This window comes from Pongo pygmaeus, chromosome 9, assembly GCF_028885625.2.
Source record: "Pongo pygmaeus isolate AG05252 chromosome 9, NHGRI_mPonPyg2-v2.0_pri, whole genome shotgun sequence".
Lineage (NCBI taxonomy): Eukaryota > Metazoa > Chordata > Mammalia > Primates > Hominidae > Pongo > Pongo pygmaeus.
This window is the reverse complement of record NC_072382.2, coordinates 15,786,709-15,792,708: the sequence shown is the minus strand read 5'-3', so window position 1 is coordinate 15,792,708 and position 6,000 is coordinate 15,786,709.

Here is a 6,000-nt window from a genome sequence, read left to right as displayed (position 1 = left end):
CTCCAGGTCTCTGTCAAGGCCTCTTTATGATGACGTTGGTCTCATCCAATGCTTGGATCTTACAGGATTATTATGAGCCCAAAAAAATGAAAATTGATTTTTAGAAATCTCTTAGAAAAAAATTAAAACATTATATAAATACCAGGGATTCTTGTTATTATCAAATGCTGCTTCCCCCAAGGAAGCATTCCCAGACTCCCTGGACCTCACTAAATCCCTGGGCCAATCTCGCCCCATTCTTGCCCTTTGGTGTGAATCATCACAGTTGTAAGTTCATGCTTGAGGGTGGGGGTCACATCTGTCTCTTCAGAAATATATTCTCAGCATCTAGAACTGTGCCTGATATACAAAACACAATAAATATGCATTTTTGTTCAATTATTACAATTGATCTGTTTGAAAAAAATCAATTATGTGACCCAAATTGTAACCATTGTCACATGAAATTGACTCTTGAACTATAATATTGTTGATGAAATTGCTGTAATCGTTATCATACAAGGACTTTGCATCAAATTCGATGTTGATATAATTTAGAGAAGGGGCCTTTGGAGATTCCTCAGACTTCCCTGTACACAGTTTCATCACCTCCTTATTAGATGTGCTATCATAATGGGTGTGTGTGTGTGTGTGTGTGTGTGTGAAAAGGAGAGAAAAAATATGCACACATGTTGCTTAGTAACTTTTTAATAACTCCCATTGCATCTGCAACTGCCAGCTTCTCCACTGAAAATATATTTCCTACAAATATCCAACATTACTCCCTATGCTAATTATTATAGTAGACTTCTTATTCAGCATCAGTTAGGAACAGTGTAAACTGTTCATGTGTTTGGGTGAAGAAGGGCAGAGCAGTGATGATGGGGAACTTGTCAGGCTCACTTTACCAATGCAAAGGTAGGTGAGGGCGTCCTGAAAATTTTGCACACCTACAACCTTATGATTTCGATAGTGTCTCTGAAAGGCAAAATGTCCATTTGCAATTCTGGAAGTATATGTCATCTTGAACTAAAAGCTTCAGGCTGATTAAGATCTCCTACCTCTAACCTAAAATACTGGGCTTCTTAAGACGCATTCAAATAAGGTAATTTTTCAAAAATTAAAACTCATTCCATAAACATTACTAAGCCCCTACCATGTGTAAAAAAAAAAAAAATAACTGGCATGATCTCTTTCTTAAAAGGTGATTAAAAGTTAGATGGCAGCAGAAAGACAATCATATGATGATATTAGTATTATGATAATATTAATACCCTACATTTGTATAATACTTTGAAGTTTACAGTATTCTCTCATATGCATGAAACCATTTAATTGACTTACACAGCAACATAAGTGAATAAGGGATGTAAGATGAGGCTGAAAATGGCATAAAGGAAAACAAATACTTGTTGGGGAACTACTGCACATCAGGAGCTGGACACCCATTTGTTCATTCATCTTCAAAAAGAATTATTGAATAACTGCTATGTTCCAGGTAAGAGCTGGGGATACAATAGTGACAAAAGAAATCCTTGCCTTCAGGGAGTTTACATTTGGAGGAAAAGGCAGACACACATAGACCCATAAAGGCAAGGAGTAAAAAGTGCTAGATTATCACAAGCAAACCTCACTATGCAAAGTACGGTGTATGTTCCCCATTTCATGGAATAAGGTCCTGGGGTTCATAAAGGTTAACTTGCTCTGGGTCACAAGAGCCACAGTTTAAAATACTGGAACCTAGCTTCGAAGGCTGTGCTCTTTTGAACAAGCTAATTCTACGTTCAATCATGCAACCCTGAGGTTACAAAATAGAAAGGCTGTCATTTGATCCTGACCTGACATTGAGCCTGATAGTCCAGAACCTTCTAAGGTGATTGGCCAGAAGAGTAGGTGGAATAATATTAATCTGAAAGAGAAGTCAACAATAAGTAGATTTGACCTCAGTTCCCAGAGACCTGAGTTGGCTGATTCCAGGTTCTCCTCTGGGTACCTCCAGCCAATGCCTCATGGAGCCATAACACACCAAAAGAAAAATTAGAGCTGTCTTTCCCACATACCCTTTTCCATAATAAGTCAGCTTCTTAGAACAATTTTAAAAACAAAAAAAAGAAAAATACAAGTTACATAATATCAGAGCTCAAATTAATGGAGAATTTTTTACTTCAAATTGTAAATAGGTATAATACTTTTTCTGATTTTCATAATCAGAAGCCATTTAAAATCATTTTTTTAATTAGACACAACAGAATGTCTTTTTAAAATAAAAATGCCAAAATCCAATTACCAACAGGTAATGGCTACTACTGTTGTGATATATTAATACATCTTTTCAGACTTCTAGCCATGTAGATATTTTTCCCAAAAATAACATCATGTGACATATTCAGTGTTTTAATCTGTCACTAAAAAGAAATCATTCCATGTTTAAAAGTACAATTCTACGTTATCACTTTGAATGTCTGCAAATACTTAATTGTACTATTGTGCCATATTTATTGAACAAATTTTCTATATCAGACGCTAACTTAAATTCTAATTTCTACTATTTGAAACAGCAATGTGATGAGCTTTGTTTATATTTAGGACATTAAACATTTGGTTTATTAACTCTTTAGCATAAATTCCTAAAGTAGAAATTTTGAGTCACGGGGTTTGCACATTTTACATTTTGACATATATTTCCAGAATGACCCCAGAAATGTTGCCCATGTATGCACTCCTGTTAATCATATAAAAGTGTCACTTTCCCCACATCTATGCCAACAGTGGACTTTTCAACATTGGTTAATCTTCTAGATGAGAAATGATACCTAATTGCAATTTAATTTGTATTTCCTTTTTTCTTTCTTTCTTTCCCTTTTTTAATAGAGACAGGATCTTCCTATGTTGCCCAGGCTGGTCTCAAACTCATGAGCTCAAGAGATCCTCCCGCCTTGGCCTCCCAATATATTTCTTTGATCAATAGTTGATTGACTGTCTTTTCACATGTGGGCTAACCAACTGTATTTTTCTGTGAATCATGACTCATTTTTGTTTTAAAGTATCAAAATGTCTGTGTCTTACAGATTTATAAGAGCTCTTTATATATCAAAGATGTTAAGCTTGTTTTACATTTTTTTAGATATTTTCCCAAGTTTTTCATTTATAGTTTTAAGCTTATTTATAATGCTTTTAAAATGTAAAAGTTTTATGTTTTTACTTAGTCATATAATAATTATTGGTGTAATGCTCCTCTACTCCAAAAGTTATGAAAACACTTACCTAAGTTTTATTCTAATATTTTAATTGTTTTATTTTTTGGTATTTATATTATTAAGGTGATAAAATCTTCTTGTCTTCCATTTCTGTGAGAAGTTAAAGAGTGTTGCAATTTATTTCATCTCATGGTATCTATATATAAAAAGAAATTAAACATTCAAGCACAATTAGAATTGGGCAGTGTCCTTTTTTTTTTTTTTTTTTTTTTTTTTTTTTTTTGCAGACAAGTTCTTGCTCCATCACCCAGACTGGAGTACAGTGGTGCAATCACACTTCACTGCAGAGTTTCAATGTCCCAGGCAGAATTGATCTGCCCAGGTCAGCCTCCTGCATATCTGGGACTACAGCATACACCACCACCAGGCCTGGCTAATATTTTTTGTGGAGACAGGGTTTCAGGCTGGTCTCAAACTCCTGGCCTCAAGTGATCTGCCCACCTCCACCTCCCAAATTGCTGGGATTAAAGGTGTGAGCCACCACACCCAGTCTGTTTCTTTTTTTGTTTTTGTTTTTTTTTTTCACTTTTATTTTAAGTTCAGGGGTGTAAGTGCAGGTTTGTTACATAGGTAAATTTGTTGTACAGATTATTTCATCACCAAGGTATTAAGCCTAGTATCCATTAGTTATTTTTCCTGATCGTCTCTCTCCTCCCACCCTCCACTCTCCAAAAGGCCCCAGGATGTGTTGTTCCCCTCTCTGTGTTCCTGTATTCTCATCATTTAGCTCCCACTTATAAGTGAAAACATGCAGTATTTGTTTTTCTGTTCCTGTGTTAGTTTGCTAAGGATAATGGCCTCCAGTTCCACCCATGTCTCTGCAAAGGACATGATCTCATTCTTTTTTATAGCTGCATAGTAATCCATGGTGTATATGTACCACATTTTCTTAACTCAATCTATCATTGATGGGCATATAGGTTGATTCCATGTCTTTGCTATTGTGAATAGTGTTGCAATGAACATACACGTGCATGTGTTTACAATATGATGATTTATATTTCTTTGGGTGTATACCTAGTAATAGAATTGCTGGATGGAATGTTATTTCTGTCTTTAGATCTTTGAGAAACTGCCACACTGTCTTCCACAATGGCTGAACTAATTTACATTCCCACCAACAGTTTATAAGCATACTTTTTCTCCACAACCTTGCCAACATCTGTTATTTTTTGGCTTTTTAATAGTAGCCATTCTGACTGGTATTAGATGGTATCTCATTGTGGTTTTGATTTGCATTTCTGTAATGATCAATAATGTTTAGCTTTTTTTCATATGATTGTTGGCTGCATGTACGTTCTCTTTTGAAAAGTGTCTGTTCATTCTTTGCCTGTTTTTTTATGGAGTTGTTTGGTTTTTTCTTGTAAATTTATTTAAGTTCCTTATAGATGCTGGATATTAGACCTTTGTTGGATGCATAGTTTGCAAAAAATTTTCTTCCATTCTGCAGGTTGTCTGTTTACTCTGTTGATGATTTCTTTTGCTGTGCGGCAGCTCTTTACACTACCTTTATCATCAGTTAAAATGAGAAAATTAACGTGCCATTTGACCTAGTAAGTTCACTTTTGGGAATGTATCTGAAAAAGAAATCATAGATGCACATGAAAGTGCATTTACAAAATGTTGAGTGCAGGATTATTCAAAAATACTAATCAGGGACCGACTAGGCAACTGAAGAGATCAAGGTATGACTTTTGTAGCCCCTCACTTCCTGTACATTCTACAAGCCTGACTCGCAATGCCACTCACTCACCCTGGTTTCCATACTCTCTATCTTAAGTCCTGAATCCCAAACTACTGTGCTCTCCTGGCTGGTGTCTTGTTCCATTTTAGCCATCACGACTGACGCTTATTCTTCACCTGCCGGATTCCCACATACCTATGAAAACCTGTCTCTACCTTAGTAACCAATGTATTTCCCATCACATTCCACAAGGGATCAGGGAGATCTTGCAGCAACAATGAAAAACTACATACAGTAAAACAATAGAATGTAAGTAAGGAACTGTTAAGAGGCTACATGTGAAAAATTATGGAGTAGGAAATTAAGTCACACATATGTTTTTGAATGTATGAAAGCCAAAGCGAAGATACATAGTCAGGGCCTGGCGCGGCGGCTCACACCTGTAATCCCAGCACTTTGGGAGGCTGAAGTGGGTAGATCACCTGAGGTCAGGAGTTCCAGACCAGCCCGGCCAACATTGCAAAACCCTGTCTCTATTAAAAATACAGAAATTAGTTGGGCATGGTGGTGCGTGCCTGCAATCCCAGCTACTCGGGAGGATGAAGCAGGAGAATCGCTTGAACTGGGAGGCGGAGATTGCAGTCAGCCAAGATCGCACCACTGCACTCCAGCCTGGGCAACAGAGCAAGACTCTGTCTTAAAAAACACACACATACACAAAACCACAAAGATACACAGTCTCTTACACAATTCTTATTGCCTCAGAAAAGAATGCACACTGATGTCCCACAGGAGCTCTGCCTTGCACTGGGGTCTAGGATAAATGTCTTATTTGGAGTCTCCTGGGAAGAACTAAATAGATCTTGCCCTGAGTACAATCCAAAGATGGATGCTCTTCCTTGTAGACACTCTAATAAAAGGCAATAACATAATTCCAAATACATTGTACCAGTTACTGTGTTACTGGATGCTGGCATAGTAAAGTAAGATTTCTTTTGGGCTGTATACCGTAAATATGTGCAATTTTTAAAAGACTGTAAAAAGTTTTTTAATTAAAAATAAATAAATAAAAATAAAAGA